The 21,207-nt window shown below is 42.6% G+C and overlaps 1 long non-coding RNA gene across 1 annotated transcript; it reads right to left on the reverse strand.

Moving 5' to 3' along the window:
- Positions 1-17,378: 17,378 nt before the first annotated feature.
- Positions 17,379-20,758, reverse strand: LOC142560915 (uncharacterized). The gene is made up of 2 exons (XR_012823470.1): positions 20,591-20,758; positions 17,379-17,545 (listed from the first exon to the last, which is right to left on the reverse strand). It is a non-coding gene; the product is annotated as an uncharacterized LOC142560915 (long non-coding RNA).
- Between the last annotated feature and the right edge of the window lie 449 nt (positions 20,759-21,207).

Genomic DNA, 21,207 nt, shown 5'->3' on the forward strand with positions numbered 1-21,207 from the left:
TATCAGCATGATAATGTCCTTAATGCTATAGAGAGTACCTCCAGCAAGCAGTCTATATGCTTATGCCTATTTGTTGCTTATGGCAAGAAAATCCAACCTCCTTTGAAACATGCTCACTTGCTGTCTGATGCAACAAAATGAAGAACGCTGCCTTCTCTAAATTTATTAGCAACAAGAAAGCCACTCTGGAAGCAATTATATACATACACAGCAACACACACTAAAACCTACAAATGGGAGAAAAAACACAAACTAGGCTAACAATAAAAGAAACCTGACACCCAGCAAGTGTTACATGTTACTCAAGTATGCACATTCAACCTGAGTTAGAGAGATAGATGGTCTACTCCCGCACTCCTGTGCATGCATGTGGATATGTTAAGCCTCAGCTACTCTTTCTATATCATAACTATCCCCATGTTTGTGATATCTGGTGTACAACTGCAAGAACAATGATGGCTTGACAGGTGGTTCACCTTTCAATGAGTTCTATAAGGAGGATGCATCGACTCTTCCAGCCAATGTACACATTACCACATGAAAGCAGCCGCTCATAAACAGCACAACACCATACAGCATAAATTATATATTTGCCACGTGTTTTTAAACTTACATAATTAAAGTACATTAGAATTGGTGCTAAGGCTGGTGCACAATATATGCATATACTTTAAACAATCATAAATAATGCAGGAGCTTGGAATATGATTGGCTGTTCTCGGAACTGCTTTGATAATACAAAAGTCAAGGCTTTGTTTTTGGCATCACCCACTCCAATTCGTTTTCTTTCTTTTTCCAATTGAAGCATTGGCAAGGTTTGTGCCATGCGCTTCGACCATGATTTTTCCTTGTTCGCGCACGGCCATGACCATAATACAAGAAAATCGCCCCAGTAACGCAGTGGTCCCTGCCTACTTTTTTATATACTTTACCGCAATACATTACGTATGCTTCACCGCATAACATGACTGTATTGCGGCAAAGCTGATTTTATGGAACTGACATTATGTAACGGACCTTTTGTCCTTCTGCTGCTCGCATGAGCATAAGCTCGAAAAACCACAAAATAAAGACTTGGCTTGCTGCTGGTTGATTTCTAGCTAACATTTCGAGACGTCCACGTTGTTTACAAAAAAATCGGTGAAGTTTCTCGCGCTCGGACGCGCTTCAAAAGGCAGCGTGACCACCTATAATTAAGGCAGTCATAAGCGGCAACGAAATCCACACAAGGTACATCAACTTCCACAAAGCTACTGGGCAACGCCATCAATAACTGGCACACGGGCCACCCAGGAGCTGGCAAACGCTGCGATGACATCCACACAAACCACGTCGCTTTCCACAAAGCTATTGGGCAACACGATCAGTCACAGGCACAGGTGAAGTCCGCAAAACACTACATGGGCAGAACTACTACGGCCATACTCAATCACTTCGCCACAAGCTCTCACATTTAACGACATCAAACAGCTACGATCACTCCTCCACAGCCACGGACACAGGCGAAGACCGCACGGACAGAACGGACGCACCGATTCAGGGCTCGATCATCGCGTTCATCGCTTCAGCGCCACCTATTTAAATATAATATACGGAGCCAAGCCAAACCATTATTTAGCGTCTATTTGGGTGAACCTAACGCTTTCGGGCCCTAAGCGTTCGAACGACCAGGGCACTATAACGCTTACCTCCCCTTTCCACTCCTGCGACCGGGTCGCAGGAACGGCGGCCTTTATCGGGCCGCCGTTCCTGCGACCCGGTCGCAGGAGTGGAAAGGGGGGGTAAGCGTTATAGTGCCCTGGTCGTACGAACGCTTAGGGCCCGAAAGCGTTAGGTTCACCCAAATAGACGCTGAATAATGGTTTGGCTTGGCTCCGTATATTATTTTTAAATAGGTGGCGCTAAAGCGATGAACGCGACGATCGAGCCCTGAATCGGTGCTTCCGTTCTGTCCGTGCAGTCTTCGCCTGTGTCCGTGGCTGTGGAGAAGTGATTGTAGCTGTTTGATGTCGTAAAATGTGAGAGCTTGTGGCGAAGTGATTGGGAATGTCCGTAGTAGTTCTGCCCATGTAGTGTTTTGCGGACTTCACCTGTGCCTGTGACTGATCGTGTTGCCCAATAGCTTTGTGGAAAGCGACGTGGTTTGTGTGGATGTCATCGCAGCGTTTGCCAGCTCCTGGGTGGCCCGTGTGCCAGTTATTGATGGCGTTGCCCAGTAACTTTGTGGAAGTTGATGTACCTTGTGTGGATTTCGTTGCCGCTTATGACTGCCTTAATTATAGGTGGTGACGCTGCCTTTTGAAGCGCGTCCGAGCGCGAGAAACTTCACCGATTTTTTGTAAACAACGTAGACGTCTCGAAATGTTAGCTAGAAATCAACCAGCAGCAAGCCAAGTCTTTATTTTGTGGTTTTTCGAGCTTATGCTCATGCGAGCAGCAGAAGGACAAAAGGACCGTTACATAATGTCAGTTCCATAAAATCAGCTTTGCCGCAATACAGTCATGTTATGCGGTGAAGCATACGTAATGTATTGCGGTAAAGTATATGAAAACGTAGGCAGGGACCACTGCGTTAGTGGGGCGATTTTCTTGTATTATGGTCATGGCCGTGCGCGAACAAGGAAAAATCACGGTCGAAGCGCATGGCACAAACCTTGCCAATGCTTCAATTGGAAAAAGAGAGGAAACGAATTGGAGTGGGCGATGCTTGGAGTGGGTGATGCCAAAAACAAAGCCTTGACTTTTGTATTATCAAAGCAGTTCCGAGAATAGTCAATCATATTCCAAGCTCCTGCATTATTTATGATTGTTTAAAGTATATTCCTATATTGTGCACCAGCCTTAGCACCAATTCTAATGTACTTTAATGATGTAAGTTTAATAACACGTGGCAAATATATAATTTGTGCTGTATGGTATTGTGCTCTTTGTAAGCTGCTGCTTTCATGTGGTAATGTGTACATTGGCTGGAAGACTTGATGCATCCTCCTTATAGAACTCATTGAAAGGTGAACCACCTGTCGAGCCATCATTGTTCTTGTTGTACACCAGATTTCACAAACATGGGGATAGTTATGATACAGAAAGAGTAGCTGAGGTTTAATATATCCAGATTCATGCACAGGAGTGCGGGTGTCGACCATCTATCTCTCTAACTCAGGTTGAATGTGCCTACATGAGTAACATGTAACACTTGTTGGGTGTCTGGTTTCTTTTATTGTTAGCTTAGTTTGTGTTTTTTCTCCCATTTGTAGGTTTTAGTGTGTGTTGCTGTGTATGTATATAATTGCTTCCAGAGTGGCTTTCTTGTTGCTAATAAATTTAGAGAAGGCAGCGTTCTTCATTTTGTGCATCAGACAGCAAGTGAGCATGTTTCAAAGGATGTTGGATTTTGTTGCCATAAGCAACAAAAAGGCATAAGCATATAGACTGCTTGCTGGAGGTACTCTTTATAGCATTAAGGATATTATCATGCTGATAACTCTGTGCACAATAATTAGAAAGATCACATCATGTCTGACATGTCTTCTTGCCACCATGAAATCTTGTCAGATGCATAACACGGGACATACACCACAGATCTTGGCCAGCCATTCTCATTTGTGGTCTCGACCTCCTACCGCTGAGCAGACTGGTCCAAGAGACAAAACATGCAACTTTTATCTGATTAAATGTAGTGCATGTTGCACAAAATTAGATGTCAGGTGTTATTGTTGTCACAGATACATATCTGTGAGCCTCATAAACTAATGTCAAAAGAAAGAGAGTAATACCCATGAAATGCACTCTTGGTAGGATGGCAGGACCATTCTCTTGCAGAGTTAAATAACAACCATGCAGCAGTATCATGATATCAAGCTGAACAATAATTCACTCCAAGAATAGGTTTCTTCATGCAACATTGCACTGATAGTCTTGAAATACAATACCCATTGCTAACAGAAGGCCTTCCAAATTATGCATGACAGGAGGGCATATTTTAGGAAGCAAGAATGAAAACGGAGCCGGTTAACTATGAAAGTTGTGAATGCAACTCTGCAGAAGTTAGAAAAATGAACCAAACGGAATAGTTTAAAAGTACGTGGTTTAGAGACAAAAGGCCGTTTTATTCCACGCCAGAAAAGCAAGCAGAGGTTGAAATGCTTTCCACATACATACCTTCAAGGTGCATGTACAGGGTCTGTCCTGAGAGTAATGTCAGTAAGGCGATTAAAAATCATTTATTGAATTTGTTGTTACAAAAAGTTTTAAAACCTTCAAAATACTCTCCTTTTGCGTCAATACATCGGCTCCAGCGAGACTTCCACCTCTTGAATGCGTTGTGGTAGTCCTCCTCCGGATTGGCCTTTAATGCTGTGGTGCTAGCTGCTTTAATCACGTCCGCTGTCCCAAAATGATTGCCTTTCAGGGGTGTTTTGAGGCATGGAAACAGAAAAAAGTTGGGTGGGAGCCAAGCCCGGGCTGTACGAGGGCTGGGGGATCATTGGCCCCACTGCATTAACCAGGTAGTTGGTGACGATGAAGGCACTGTGGGCCAGCACATTATTGTGGTGCAACTTCCAGTTGTGTGCGAAGCCCAGGATTCAGAAAGGAAAGATTGTTGGAACAAATATACACCATACAAACAGCTTAAAAAGAATAAAAATGTGATCACATTTAAAAGAGAAAAGATGTTTAGATTGGTTCACAACAAAGTTTGCCTCTTTAAACAGGAGGTTATTGGCAATCAAGCCACCGAATTGGTTCACACGTACACCACAAAGATTATTAGACTTCACAATCTGGAAAGCTAGTGAATGGAAGTGGTGGGTTCTTCATTATTCATTACCATGTCTTCATGGCTTTTTGCCAGATAAGTATGTCAGACATTCCAGTTTGCTTGTGGAGGGTGTCTATATACTTCTACTAGACACCGTCACTTCAGATGACCATAATGAGATCATCTGATCTTCTCTCGGAGTTTGTTGTGAGAGCACAGTCTTTGTTTGGATTGGGTGCAATGACATACAATGTACACCAAATCCTGCATCTTCCTAAAAGTGCGGCTAAACTAGGACCTCATTGGTCGTATTCTTCATTTGTATTTGAAGGCGGAAATGAACTTCTTGTGAAATTGGTCAGCGGAGCTAATGATGTTCCTTTATAAATTATGGAATGTTATGTACTTGCTCGAAAGTTACAGGCAGCTAAAGCTAGTTTAAATCTTTCACCAGAAGCAGTGAGTTTTTTTGGTGAACAGGAGAGGAGAGCTGGTCAGCAGACAGTTTTGTTAGGCACTGGAAAGCTGTGCCTGAACTTGGATGAAAGTGAAAAACAGGCTGTAGTCCACAACCGTGGCTGTGACTCAACAAGTGTCACTGAATATTAGCCAATGGTCATCAACCAACAAACATTCCACTCTCTCCAGTACACTTGAACTATAAAGACTAAAAACAGTGCATTTGTCAGCTTCTCGGGTGCGTTTTCTCTCATTTGTAGAATTCTTACTGGAGCGAATTCTTGTATAATTCTGAAATGCAAGAAACTATTTCCTGTTGAAATTCTCCATGCAAAGCACCTTTCAGTCTGCGTCAGAAGAGAGGAGCCACTAGTTTACTTAACACCCAGCGAAGTTATGCGCCTTTATGTGTTTATAGAAATAGACAACAATATTTTTGAATAGACAATATGAAACCTTTATGAAAGAGACTAATTCCCATGCTCAAGACATGGCAACAATGAACAGTGTCTTCAGCCATGGTACATGAATGTCTGGTAATAACAGGTTATAGCTTTAAGAAAATCAGTTGGTGACAGTGCACCACACTTTATGGCGTTCTGTAATAATCAGCTTTTTGATGTTTGAATATATTAACCAAGCCAGAGCCATCAAAATTCTAGAGTGTTTATTTTTTCTTGCGTTAGCTTCTTGTTTTCCTAATGAACCAGCTAGACCAATTTGCCACTCTTCATTATTGTACTCTTGTTGATTAAGTGCTTGGGGAATTGCATGGTCCGCATGTTGGCAGTAGTGATGCAGCTGCTGAAGAACAGCTGCAGTAGCCAAAAAATGACAATATTTTACAGGACTTATGCACAGTTTCGGGTCGGTGTCCTTACATGTAGTGAAGGGCCCTATTTAACCACGTGACTGCCTTGAGTGGGTGATCACAGTGAACAAACAGTGCTTCACTAGCAGACGGTAAAGAGGTAAAGCTTCTCAGTCTGTATGCAGAGGCATGGAAAGCAGCTGAATGTTAGTGAGCAGTTATGCTACTTGATACAACAGCATCATTTTCACACCATGCATCTGTCTGCCTCACTTTATTTACTCCTATGACTCAATGTAGCTGGTGCAAGTTTATCCGTTAACTGTGGCAGCATGACTAAGACACTATCTTTTTTCTGAATGAAACAAGCAAGCTCTGAAGTTTTATTTTAACAGTGTATTACGGTTTGAATCAAAGACTAGTCCAAACACTATATATGAAGCCTGTTCTGATAGTCTTCTTTGCTTTCGCATGCTGAAGGCTACACAGGTTAAACTACTTTTACACATTTCGACATGTGGTGGTTGAACTAGCACCTAGTGAAGAATTGTGTCTTCTAATTTTGCAATATGTGCACTGATGTTTAGCTGTTTTTGTTCATGATTATGTGGTTTTAAAAATGGTAAATCCATGTTCTTACTTGAATAAGTTCTCAGATCTGTACTCACTTTTGCTTAAATAATATTGCTGTATTGTCATGTTCTGATATACTGCTGTAGATCTTGTACCAATAGCGATGCTTGTCCTGTTTCCTTGCTTCCTGTCAGTGTGCCATGCCAGTTTGTTCTTTTTGGACAAGCTCACTTGTGTTCTGTCACATATCACAACACTTTTGGGGTGAATGCAAAAATGCATAGTCTAGAGAAAATAGCTTCATATGAAGTTGTAATATTATAAAAGCATATGCCAATTAGACCTGGTGTTCTATACAGCATCTGTGAGCACAAATGGGCATGGTGAAGTTGGTACTTCAGTCTGTGTTCTTCCTCTTATGTGTTTGTTTAAATGTGGCTAAAGTTGCTTGCTTATTCTTTAGATAGTGGAGTGTAAAATAAACCCTAGTCATGTTTGTAGTCATGTTGCTTGTGTCTTGTCCTTGTTCCTTTGTGGATGGATGCATTAGGGTTGTTATAATTTTCAAATCAAGTATGCACAAACTAGCCCAGAAAGTAGCTTTAATGAAATCACGTTGGTAGTGTCTAATTTATGGCATTCACAAACTCAGCCGAACATGTTAGAGCTACAGTTAGTATCCACAGTCTTGAAAGTGCTTTGTTTTGCTTTTGTAAATAAACTTTATTACAACAGTAGGAAGATACCTATGAAGAAAGGAGTCAGAGAAGTAGACACAACCTCTGCAGTGCTATTCACTGCGTGCTTGGAAGAAGTATTCAAGCTATTAAACTGGGAAGGTTTAGGACTAGGGATCGACAGCGAACACCTCAGCAATGGTTTGCCGATGACATTGTTCTATTCAGGAACACTGCGGATGAGTTACAACAAATGATTGAGGACCTTAACAGGGAGAGTGTAAGAGTGGGGCTGAAGATTAATATGCAGAAGACAAAGATAATGATAAATAACCGGGCAAAGGAAAAAGAGTTCAAGATCACTAGTCAGCCTCTAGAGCCTGTGAAGGTGTACGTCTACCCAGGTCAACTAATCACAGGAAACCCTGGCCATGAGAAGGAAATTCACAGAAGAATAAAAATGGGCTGGATCGCATACGGCAGACATTGTGAGCTCCTGACTGGGAGCTTACCATTATCATTGAAAAGGAAAGTATACAATCAGTGCATTTTATGGGTGCTGACATATGGCGCAGAGACTTGGAGACTGACAAAGAAGCTTGAGAACAAGTTAAGGGCTGTGCAAAGAGGGATGGAACGAAGAATGCTAAGTATAACTTTAAGAGACAGAAAGAGAGCAGTTTGGACAAAATAGCAAACAGGTATAGATGATATTCTAATAGACCTTAAGAGAAAAAAATGGCGCTGGGCAGGTCATGTAATGCGCAGATTAGATAACCGTTGGACCATTAGGGTGACAGAATGGGTACCAAGAGAAGGGAAGTGCAGTAGAGGATGGCAGAAGACTAGGTGGTGCGCCAAAATTAGGAAATTTGCTGGTGCTAGTTGGAATCGGTTGGCGCAGGACAGGGGTAATTAGAGATTTCAGGGAGAGGCTTTCGTCCTGCAGTGGGCATAAATATAATGATGATGATGATGACAGTAATCCTGTTTTGGATATGCATTAAATGTTGCACATCCGTCTCGCGAAATTTGTAAATGTAATTTTGTATTAAAAGAACTGGAGCACACCTGCTACAAAGATTGACTGATACTTTTCTCATGCAACTTCCCCAATGTGGTTTCACAGGCTAAGTAACGCTGCTGTGCTTTGAAAATGTGTGCTTTAATTTAAGTTGAAACATGTTTAGGATAATATATCGGCATACAAGCTGTAAAAAGTTTTGATAATTGCACAGTTTACACACTTCATTTTTATTTGATACTCCAATATCCCAACTGTGTTTGTTAATCGGTTCACGTGGCAGGCAATGCATTCAGGGTTGTATATTCAGTTCATTTTAAAAACGTCTCTTCAGGCGTGTGGGCACCTGCATGTGTGCTATTTCTAACATGCTTTATCAGTGCCTCAATCAGATTTCTGTATGTCATATGATGATCTCTATCTGGGTTTAAAAGACTGATACGTACATCATGCTATTTGGTCTTGTAGGCAGCACAGTGAGGTCTATCTGCTGCCTGCCAGTCTGGTAAAGAGTTCTATGGGTCAGGTAGGAATATATGTCACTCTTAGAAGGACCCGTACAACCTATACATATTCCTAAGAGACTATAGAAATTTCTATCAGTTTTTTTTTGCTAGGGTACTGATGTTAGGTTTTTAACTAGTGATGGCACTCCGGAGAGACATTAGTGGAGACATTGCCCCACTGGGCACGTGCAGCAGCTAAGCCCAGAGGGCGGGGGGAGGGTGATATGGACTGGGCGCCGGCTTGCGAGAGCAAGGATGACGTGGCATTGCGGCAGCGCCCTCTCCCCTCATGCAACACCTGGCGCGCTAGAGCAACGGCAGATGTACCCTTTCACCCGCTCTGCTCCGTAGAGGCACGCTCGCAATGTGGTCACAACCAATGGGATTTGAGGTTCCATTTCGCTGAGACGACAGACGCTGCCTTTTTTACTCAGTGGGCCATTTGTTTAATCTGTTTGAACAGAAACGGACCTGCCAGAGTTTGGTTGTTTCACGACAAAACACACAGTCATCAACAGAAAGTTTAGTTTTCTACGTTAAGTTCCTTGCGAGATCTAAAATGAGAAAAATCAAGGGCCTAAACACTCAGCATTGTGGCATGCCAGAAGTGACAAAAGACAGGTTTGTGAATTGGAGTTGTTAACATACAAATTGTGTTTAGTCATGAAGAAAGCATTCAGTGAATTTTAGTATTTGCATGTGGATCAATATTAAGTTAGCTTATTCAGGAGGAGGAGGCTGTGGCACAAAGTAGCAGAATTTAAAACGTTAAAAGCATCCATTCAACGCAAGAACTAAGTTCAATGGAGGAGATCAAGTTAGTGAACATGACAATATAGTTGTGTTTTTCATGAGAGACAAGGTCTTATGGAAACCATGTTGACATTTGTTGTAGAAGTTTTGTGACACAATTTAGGATTATTATGGAGATTGAAATAAATGATGTTACAGGGAGGCTTGGCAATTGAGGCCAGCAATTGTTCCGCCCAAGTGTCTCTCATAATATTACTGCAGTAGATCACCACGTGCATTCTGTTCTAGAAGCTGAAAAGGTAATGCTAATCTGTGTAATGCATCTGTCGAATGCCGACAACAGTATGATGCTGATGCGGTGACAACAATGGCATGATCGACGATGGAATGACAAATCTAGAGTCATCACGATTGAGGCATAACGACTTTGGGATGATGAGTGCATGCATGGCAATGACTGCGTATTTACTACACAGTGTGAAGGCGGCAGCATCAGACGGCGTGATATTACAACTGATTTGAAATGACAATGCAATGATGACGACAGATTGAAGACTGTGAATGGTGAACAATGATGCGTCCACTTGGCAACTAAAGAAAAACATATGAGGACAGCTAAGCATGTCTTATCTGAGTTGTGATTGCGAAAGCATTAATGCCCAATTGAACGCCGCTGAGCAGCCCTTCGAGTTTTACGCTGCAAGTGATGCACCCTAGAGCTACATTGGGCCCGAGCTAGCAAGCAGCAGCAGCCTGCGATGCCAACACCGCATGCCACCGACGTGCTGCATGACCAGAGACCAGGAAACAGCAGTGGCCACCAAGGCCGGCAGGCACGCGCAGCAGTTAAGCCCAGTGGAGGGGGGAGATACGGACCGGGCGGCGGCTTGCGAGAGCAAGGATGACGTGGCGTCGCGGCGACGCCCTCTCCCCTCACGCAACACCTGGTGCACTATAGCGACAGCAGGTGTACCCTTTCACCCGCTCTGTTTCGTCGAGGTGCGCTCGTGACGTGGTCGCAGCCAATGGGATTTGAGGTGCTGTTTCACTGAGACGACAGACGCCGGCTTTTTTGCTCAATGGGCCATTTGACGCTTTTGCATAAATAATCGCTACAGAATAATGACGACGAGGTTATGTTGAGCTCGTGTTCATGCTTCGTCTACACGGACCACCCTACCTGTGTACTTTTGGTACTGGGGCCAATTCTGTACCATGCAATACACTCAGCCATGGAGCACCTGCAACGATCACGCGATAGGCAAAAAACGCTGTGCTTTAAACATGCACCCATAGAGTGCCCCAATATTGCAACCAGCCGATCCGTGCATAGTGAAGCGTCCGCAAGGCCGCGTTTGCCACGTGGCCGTGCTATGCGAGTGTGTGGCTGATATATCAATTGAGTAATCGAAAGACTGGTTCTGAATGCATTTACTAACCAATTTGAGTCCGCGCCACTTTTATGTGCTGCTTTGAATAACTGCGTGTGGTACCGCGGTTCCCGCAGTTGCCCAATGCATGTGGCGCATACTTTAGCAGCAGCGCTCGGCATGTTTCGACTAAAGCAATTTCATTTCAATTCTGCTCGCCACTCATGGCGGCTGTAGCTGCTTATAATTATACAGTACTTTGGTTATAAAGTACAGTAAGTCTAGTTAATAAATTTTATTGGGATGTGAGGTTTATTTTGTTAAATCGAGAACTTCGTCAAATTGAAACCACTTGATTAGATCACGCAACATGCCATAAAATTGATGCAAGAGCCAAAAATGTCGTTTTTGCCTACATTCACACTTATTGTAGAAGTTGAGCATGTACTCTGCCTTAACAGAAGAAACGATTAAACATTCTTAAAAGCTATATATGTCAGTGATACTAAAATCACCAGAACTCAATTAGACCTACTATACCCACATTTTTTTTTAATTATGGCAAATCAGGCAAGATATTAGTTGATTCTAGGTTTTCAGTGCTCGTGAATGTGACAGTGAAAGTATTCAATGTCATGTAGTGTAATGCAACGAAAACAAGGACACAAGAAAAAGCAAAACACAGACATAATTAGGCGCTTGTGACTGTGTTTCATTTCTTCTTGTGTTCTTGTTTTTGTTGCGCTACACTACATGCTGTTCCATGATGATCTACGAACAAGCCCACATTGCCGCCCCCGTGTAGAGAACAGGTAATTTCGTTATACACTTCAACTTTGATGTAACAAGGTAGGCAAAATCGGCAATTCGCTTCGTTATATAGAAATTTCCTTGTATTGAAATTCGATCTGTTATGCAAATGAGTACAGTCGCCGATCGATTTTTGTTGCACGAAAAGGGGCCATGCAATTTTCCGAATTATTGGGCAATAAAAAAAAGCAAGTTTGAATGAGAAAACATTTTATTTTGACGAATATAGGAGTCAGCGATGAATGATACGGTTTCATGCCACGTTGATATCTTCACATCAGCGGTACGTACGAATTAAGTGATGCCATATGCTTTCGCGTGCACTCCGCCCCCAAAGCGTCGCCCGGTCGCACTGCGACGACGCTATCATGAAAAGCGCCAGCAGCTGGGAGCGAATGCTTCGTCTGCTTCTCGTTCCAACGGGTCATCAAAACTCGAGATTGCGCCATTCCTTCAATACTAAACGTGCTGGAAAACAGCTTACATGATGCCACGCCGTCTTGGCATGCCCGTTCTTTCCACATGCAGCAGATATACCTCTAGAGCAGGGTGCGCGGGTGCATATGCGCTCAGCCACGTGCAGTCATGGCCGAGACGCGCGCCAACTTACCCCCCCACTCCGCCCCCTCGCGCGCGCTTGATCGCGTTTCCGCGAGCTCGCTTTCCTTCCCCACTTTTTGCCATTGCTCGCGTGGGAAGGCCGCACTTACGAAGCCACCATCTTTCTTGTCTCACCCTCGCACTCTTTCACTCCCACCTAAAGCACCAGTGCGCGGGGCGCGAGAGGATCTGATCGCACTTGGACTTAATTTATACGGAACATGATGCGACTCCAAGATGTTGTTCTTGTCGCGCTGCACGCAGTTTGAGAGGTGCGTTTGCAAGCAGCCGCTTGTAATTCAATCATTTGACTATCTGCGTCCGCGGAAGTTACCATTGATTGTCTTGGCACTCCTCTGCGGCAGAAGCGAAATTTCGTTATATTGAAATTGCACACAAGCACACTTCTTTATATTGAGGCTCTAAATGCATGGTGTGCTATGGAGAAGAGGTTATGAAAAGTTAAATACTTCGAGAAATATCGAGAATTTCGTTATACTGAGGCTTAACTGTATAGAGATTTGAATTTATGTACCTTGTTGTTCAGCTCCTTGGGTCATGGTTTCTATGACTATGACTCATATAACTCTGTATCTGTTGCGTAGAAAATCTCTCTCGCCCCGTTTCCCTACCGTTCTCCTTTTGGAGGAGGCCCCCTCTTGATGCTATCCTTGTTCCACTCTTGGCCCACATCATTTCATAATCGAGGCATGTGAGGCCACAGTTCCTTATGCGATGCAGCTCTGACATCATGCGTACCATACAGAATTGTACATGAGCCTGAGCCCATGCATAACCATTCTTCTGATCAAATGTTAATTTTTAGACTGACGTCCTTTCCTCTGGCATGACAGTTATCTCTGCTGTATTGTTGCTGCTCTCTCATGTATGTATACCAATCAATTATCTTAGTCAATTTCTTCTTGAACATTGAGTCCAATCTTTGCCAACTTAAGTGTGTGTTGAATGTTGAATGTGTGTGTTGTATGTTGAATGTCACAATATGCCTCCACCTTATCCATTTTAGCATCCTCAATTCAGTCACTTCTCCATCCTGACTTCTAGATGACATTATTAAAATTGTTTAGGTTCCATACAGTATTGATGGTCATGTATTGTCTTATAAGTTTATTAGACAGTGAAAATCTTCAACTTGACTGTAACCTGTGTAACAAATATCATAATGCATCTTTTCAGTTTTTCCAAACTATGTCAATTCTGCTGATTCTGTGGGCTGTCCAAATTTTCCATGTTGGTGTTTTCAGTTATATCCGTCTTCTCTATGGTTTACCCTCAAGGCTTCCCTTTCATCTACTCTGAGAAATTGGCATGCGGCTACCAGATGTGGGCAGCTTGCCTCACAACATATGCACATGCTCAGCTACTTTTGCCAACCTTTGTCCTAGATGTCAATCAGCATGAGCGAAGCAGCGAGAATGGGGAATTATGAAATTAAGGCAGAGGTTCGAGCATTAAGGGAAGTCATACTTATGAGGTGAGTACATGTGAAGAAAAGTATTCAGAAATGTTGGGAATTTGCAGTTTCCTGTTTATTGGTCTATTAAACTCTCCCTAGCTATTTCAGTTATTTCATCATGTGTTGCAATATTTAGTTGCAATATGTTCTTCTTAAGTGCTGCCACACTTACTACTAGAAGTTTGAGAACTTATATTTCTTATTCACTTGGTTCATTCATACCTACAAGCAGCAGTCTTTTCACTTTACATCAGCTATTGAATGTAATGCCCAGATATGTTCTCAGTCTACTTCAGTGGGAGTCACTAACACAGTGAATGATCATGAAGCATGTGTGTTCTTAGAAAGTGCCTTCATGTGATGCAGCTGTAAGTTAAGGTAGGGGATGCTTTGGAAAGCATGTTATGTGACTTACATGAGAATTATTTTATGCCAGAAAGCACACAAATATTTGTGTTTATTTCTGGTGTTCTTCTTCCTTAATTACTTTCTTGATTCAGCGCATATATATGAAGCAAGAGATCTTGGCTTGTTCTTTCTTTACATTAGCAAATTACATTAATCATATAATAGCACACTTTACATAATTGAGCACATTATAAGTCACTTGGCGAGCAAAACATGTACTTGTCTTTTTGAATATACCAGCTTAATGTTTTAGTGTTTGCAGTTTGGACGTGATTCTTGAGAAGCACTACATCTGCTTCAAGTATATGACGTATCATTGCTTTTGCTTAAAAATAATCCTAATCTTCCTTGATAGCTGTCCTTTTTTTACTAGACAGTATAAGCATGGTGCTTAATTCCAAGATAAATATGCCTGCTGTAACTGTATGCATCAGTGTTTGACTATTCATTACCTACTATTCCTATTAGAAAAATGTGTTTGCCAACCTCCAACTATTTGCATTGAAGCAGTGAAGAGTTTGACGGCAGCCTGTCTGGTTTGGTCAAAAGAGGCACGGTAAGTAGTTTAAAATTAGATGCTAACCATAAAAATGAAGAATAAGAACTGGTTCAACTGGAGCTTTGTTCACAATCTTTGCGAACAAGGCTTTCAAGTGGGAGCCGAAGCATCTATCTTGTATGCCCAATCTTCATTTGCTTATTATTATTATTATTATTTGAATTCATCTAGCCCTAAAGAGGTGGCAATTTATTTCGAATACTACTCTTTGCATTTTGTTTCCATTGCTGAGTTTTTTTTTTAAAGTAACTTCATGCACCACACAAGTACAACTCAAACATTTTCATTCTTTCAAGGACGTCACAACTAGTGGAAGGTGTTCTGCACTAACATAATTATTTTGAGATTTCCAGTAAATACGTAGTCCTCATAAAAGGTATCTAAATAATTTTGGCCTAAGCGGTTATACATTAACCATGTAGGCTTCATCAACTTCTGACATCACTCGGTCTTGGCAAACTTGTGAGCTGACAAGTTTGAGCATGCAGTCACTTCTCTCCATATTTGTTTCGATGAAGGCTTGCCCTTTGGTGCTACTCTGGATCCACCCCTGTTTCCTGTGATTACCACTACGGGCTTCAAGGCACACACCCTCAGGAAGACTTTTCATGCACAAACCTGGTTCTTTCACACTTTTACTAAGACAGACATTGAAAGCAAGGATGGCATAGCAGGCATGTTGGTTACAGAAGTACTTTATTAAATAGCTTTGTAAGTATTCATCTTGTGGACATTTCCATATCCTCTTCTTCTGAATTAGCTGGGGGAGCATGTCTCCTTCTCATGCATACCCCAGCCCAGCCAATCAGAACTTCAGCAGCGGATGAAATGGACATTTCCACTAGGTGGACACGGAATACATCCCCTGTGCTCTGTCCTATCTTTCCACCCTTCTCCATGTATTTTACTCAGTAAACTACTGGTTCAGCATGTTGGCCACCTTAATCAATCTTCCAATAGCTCAGCACTTAAAAGGTATACAATACAAATAAGGCACTGTAAACCCAAGCAGTTAGGCTGGCGATTGCTGCTGTTATGCACCATACAGGCAGACGCAATGGCTTCACTGTAGCTTTCTAAGTTAACATTACTGAACTTTGAATTTAGAGAAGGCAGAATATAAAAACAGACTAGCATCTTATGTGCTTCACGCCTCTGCTTTTTTGTGTTACTAAAATAAGTATGTTGAACCTAAATGAAGTAAAAGGAAATTGTCACACTAATTTCATTTCACTGTCTTTTTAAAGGTATAGCAAGATTTTTTAATTGCATTACGAGTTGTTACTTGTTTCGATCTTAATGTTCATTTCTCATACTCCAATTGGACTACAACTGTTCCCTCATCCACAGCTATCAAGGCCTTATGGCAACTTTGGAAACTCTCTGAACTGAGTAAACTATGCATTGCATTATTTCTTAATACATTTTCATGGCTGCCTTTAACCTCTATAGTTCCTCATTAAAGCCAGCATCTCTCTTGTGACCACATTTAAAGAGCTTGTGGTAATGTATGCCTAACAAGAAAGATGGGTACATTGTAGTGCTAGTATGCTCTAAGTAAATTGTTTTATGCAAGAATTGCTGACATAATTGTCTGACAAATACTGCATCATGTTTGCTATTTTGCCTTCTGTTTCAATTTCACTGCATCTATACATTTTACCAGTGCATGAGTAGAGTTCAAGGCTGTTCTTCAAAATGCTCATGAGCACTTATCATGATCAGTTCCCCATATAAGTGGTTTTGCTGATGAGAATACAGGAATACGAGCAAAATTGACATGGAACCAACATATAGATAACGTCTGCACGACTGCCTATCAAAAGTTATATTTTCTGAGAAAAAAAACTGGAACATGCATCACGTAATGTAAAACTTATTGCATACACCGCCTTCATTAGGATGATACTAGAATATTCAGCCGTTGTTTGGAGTCCCCATCAAGTGACGCTTAAGAGGAAGTTGGAAAGGATACAGAGTCTGGCGGCACGTTTTACTTGTTCGACATACCGAAGGAAGGAATCGGTCACGCTTATGTTACAGCGTTGCAACTTCTATCTTCTTGAGGTACGTAGGAAAAAATATAGGCTGAAGGTGCTTTATCAAATAATGCAGGATCAACTTTAGATTGATAAGCTCAAATATCTACATGCTCCAGGCAAAAGATACCCGCGAACAAACCACGACTATGTCATAAAGCCGGACCATACCAACAGTGACACATATCGATACTCATTTTTCCTGGATGCGATAGAAATGTGGAACCAATTGCCAAACGCTATTGTTAGCCTAAAGATGTCACCGACTTTGAAAATGCTGCTGAGGCATATTTATGGGAGTTTTCGATTTAGTTTTGAAGTGCCAAGTGATATGTGCGACTTGATATTCATTGTACATATTTTGATAAATGTCAGAAGTGTGCTGAACAGCATTCAAGTGAACATCTTATTCACTGTGAACTGACAAGTGTTAAGCAACTTTACGTACATTGACATTGTCCATATTTGATTTATGTAATTGTATTGTCCTCTCTGTTATGACCCTCTATGAGGGTTGACAGTATTAATAAATAAATAAATAGACAACGAGGAATGTGGGTAAGTACACTTTATTTTCAGCACACATGTTTTTTTAATGAACGGCTGTTATACTGCTAAAATCTGCACATTTAATAAAAGTACACTGCTCTGCTTCATAACTCCATGCTAAGTGCAAGTATCCTGTACCAGGAAGTCAAACCAAGATGTGGGATGTTCAGTCTGTGAAAATAAAAATGAATTTGAAACATTAATGTGCAAAAACTAAAGCACACTCAAGAAAATAAACACAGCACAGGAACATATCCAAAGAATCAGAATTACCTTTGAGAGCAAACATATAGTTTCTATGGCACTGTGAAGAAACCTTAATCCTCCGGCTTTTTTTGAGCACGAGAAAATATGAAAGTGCATGCGTTCTCCCCACATTGTTTATCTGTCACCTTTTCACACACAACAAAGATGTTGTCTCAATGTGCCCAACTGTCTTTGCATATCCATTTCTCTGCTCTCACACCATGATACCTACAGTTAAAGGCTGTAGCAATGCTTAGCTTGAATGAACCAACACAAGCTACATGCACTGTGCTGTTGAACATGGCATTGTAAGTTAAGATTCATGCACAGCACATTCATGTGCTATAAACATTTCATTGTGATTGTAGGCGAGATAAATAAAAAGAAGGTATGTAAATAAGAATGTTCCCTAATAAGCTGTGCAGAAGTGCTCTCCCGTTTGGACAGAAGCCGAGCACAGCTGCAGTGAACAAGAAGCCAACTTATACAGCATTTAAAATCTAGGTTCTAAATGTGCTACAGATTTTTCTGAATTCATGGTCGAAAATCTAAGTGTTAAAGGTGACAAACATTTAAACAGGTCTCTATTCGGACTGCTAATGCTATGTGTCACCTAGTTTGATAAAATATACCTTATCACTAGTCTCCCAAGCTAAGGCTGCTGTCCAGTTGCAAGTGTAAATCACTCAATTATGTCTAGGGCACGTTTGAGCAAAAGGCAGCCAAGATTACTGCGCCATTGAGGTCTATTTCCTGACATCTGATTTCTTCTCAGAAAGCTACCTCTCTAAAAAAAAACCTTCACAACAACATAACCCAAACCTTTCTTGAGAAAAGCCATCACACTGGTCCTTGAACACTAATTACACAGTAGCTCCTTGTGATGTAATGTTATGTACGTCAGCATCTTACAAAGTACAGGAAAATTTAATAATGGCAGCGTGACAGGTACACAAAAAAGTAAAGGGATAAAACATCACACAGGCTGCCATCAGTGTTCATATCTCTATTTCAATGTGGATGTTTTTAGCAGTGAATACATGTTCTCATTAAACTGAGTCATAATATTACAAAAGCGAAGGGCAAGGGTCTTTAAATTCTAAACTGACAAATGTGCTTTATTACGATTCACCGCAATACAGGAGGTGTTTTGCAGTGAACGGTCACGTAAAGTTTTGGCTAACTACGGCGGGCGTGTCCTGCAGCGAGGCCTCTTGTGTATTGCGATAAAGCGTATTATTGTGACAAGAGCTAACCTGGCCTGTATGGCTTTAGCCAACAAAAGTTCTCAAGACATCGTGCATCCTGCCGCGAAAATCTGCTTTGTTGAGAGTAGAACATTAGGTTCGTCGCTGACAGTAACCATACATTCCAGATTCACGTAAATCTTTTCCAATATTGGCATGCTTCACCGCAACACACAAATATGTTGCGGTGATAACGGTGGTCGAACAGGCTGGTTCGACAGGGGAGCGTGCCTTCATCAGGGCAACTGCTTTCCTTGGCAGTTTTCATATACGTGAGCCTCCCCCCCCCCCCCCCACTCCCAACAGGGGAGATTTAGCTGGACTTTTGCCAAGAAATGTACCGACAAGCGTTTGGTAGTGGCTGTTAGAGATGCAGGTGTCTAAAAAGCGTTGCGAAATTCGGTTCCGTAAGGTTAGCTTCAACGCAATACAAATATGTTAAGCAGTTAGACACACATGTTTTGCGGTGAATCATAGCAAGGGTACCTGGCCTTTGATGCAAAGCAGCTTCCCAAGAGGCACGCTAATCCAGTGGCTAGTTATGCAGTTCCCCGCATGCGAGGGAGTTCCCTGCGTTCGGCGGTTTCCCAGTGACATACAAAATGACATTGATTGACTGTGTTGTAAATGGGCGACGGCACTATATGCTGATGCAAAAGCGTCGTTTCGCTTTCGAAAACTGCGCTCGGCTAAAGAGAACACCTTGACTCGCATATGACCAAAGCAGTTGAACAGGAAACTACGAAATTACGTAGCTATTATGGAAGAAATCAACAGTTCAGAAAAAAATGGCCGTGTAAACATTAACTGGCTTACGAGGTCGACAAACCAACGGTTCAAAGCATCACAGCTACGTCCGAAATAGCGCTGAAGGCCGGCCTGTACACTTAGGCGCCTCGGCGCGCGTAATGTAATAGGAGACGGCAGCTCCACAAGTACATCATTAAGGAACACATATATGTCGGTGAAAGCGGTCACTCTTCAGTTCTGACATGCTTCACCGCGTAACACTATTCTACTGCGGCCAAGCTGACTTCAGGACGCCGATTTCTTCAACTCATCTAGCGTGGCAGGTCCGTTTATCACGCTTGGCAACGTTTGACATTTTCTGCATTAATTTCGTTTGTTCTTTTTAATTTTATTATCACAGTGACCCTGTATCACGCAGTAGCAGAGCTAGTGCAGCGTCTTAGCTGCGTTAGGAAAGGTATAAGCGTGTATGCAGCAGGCACGGCAGCATTGGCTCTTGTTTGGAAACTTCAAGAGACGCTCTTCCGCGCAGCGATGCCATTTGTATTATTAAAGGAATGCAGGTGATGATTAAATGAGCCGCAGCAAAGCTGTAAAAAAGCAGTAGTAATGCTGTTCTAAGATCCCCTCGCTCGAGCGAGATGGTCTTAGAAAAAAAAAGCGCGATGTAACGCGATCTGAAGGAACAGCTCGTCATGCCAGTGTTTTCTTACGTCCTCGTTCTTACGCGCACCCTCCCCTGAATCAGACTACTGAATGGTTCTGTGCACGCACTGACGATCCTGACGGAGGCAATACCACTCACATGAGCAGCTCCATTTAAGATGCCACGGCCCATTCCACATGCCGGCTGCAATTTGACGCGGCCATGAGGCCAAATATGCGCACAAGGTACCTAATGGTAGCGCATCAAACAGCTCACAGCCCCAATCCTTTATTACACGCATATATCGTGGAAAGATGAATTACTCACGCTCTAAGTGGGCACGGAATACGAACCGCTTCGCAGCGCAGCCGGCTCCGCGAGACAGACGCCATGGAAATGAGCGGATGTGACATCATGGGTTATAGCGGACGTGACGTCATGGGTGAACGTAGACATTTCGGGCACCTTTCGTCTGCTGTGCCCCGGGCACAGCAGACACGGCCACAAATGGCCGTGAGCGGATGTGACATCATGGGTTATAGCGGACGTGACGTCATAGGTGAACGTAGACATTTCGGGCACCTTTCGTCTGCTGTGCCCCGGGCACAGCAGACACGGCCATTTGTCGTACAAAAATCCCTCACGTGACCTGATCCTAGGTGCCTAGGGACAGCATCGTTTAGGGATTTTTGAGAAGGCGCGATGCTGGCGCCGAGCGACGCCGTGGCGTGTTCGTCCACGGCGTGATCGTTCTCTGGACCCCGCGTTGTTCAACATTGCTCATGTCATTGTACGTGCGTTGCTTGTGTGTTGGTTGTAGGTTCTGCGTTACTTGGCGGAAAGCCGCGAGTAGTGGTGGTGCGGCAGTGCGGCTTTCGCCTCGGTGAGCTCTGGCAGTAGAGAATCTGCGTTGTGTGACCCGTGCTTGCTTGACAATTGAAATG

This window comes from Dermacentor variabilis, chromosome 10 (genome assembly GCF_050947875.1).
Source record: "Dermacentor variabilis isolate Ectoservices chromosome 10, ASM5094787v1, whole genome shotgun sequence".
In the NCBI taxonomy this organism is placed as follows: Eukaryota; Metazoa; Arthropoda; class Arachnida; order Ixodida; family Ixodidae; genus Dermacentor; species Dermacentor variabilis.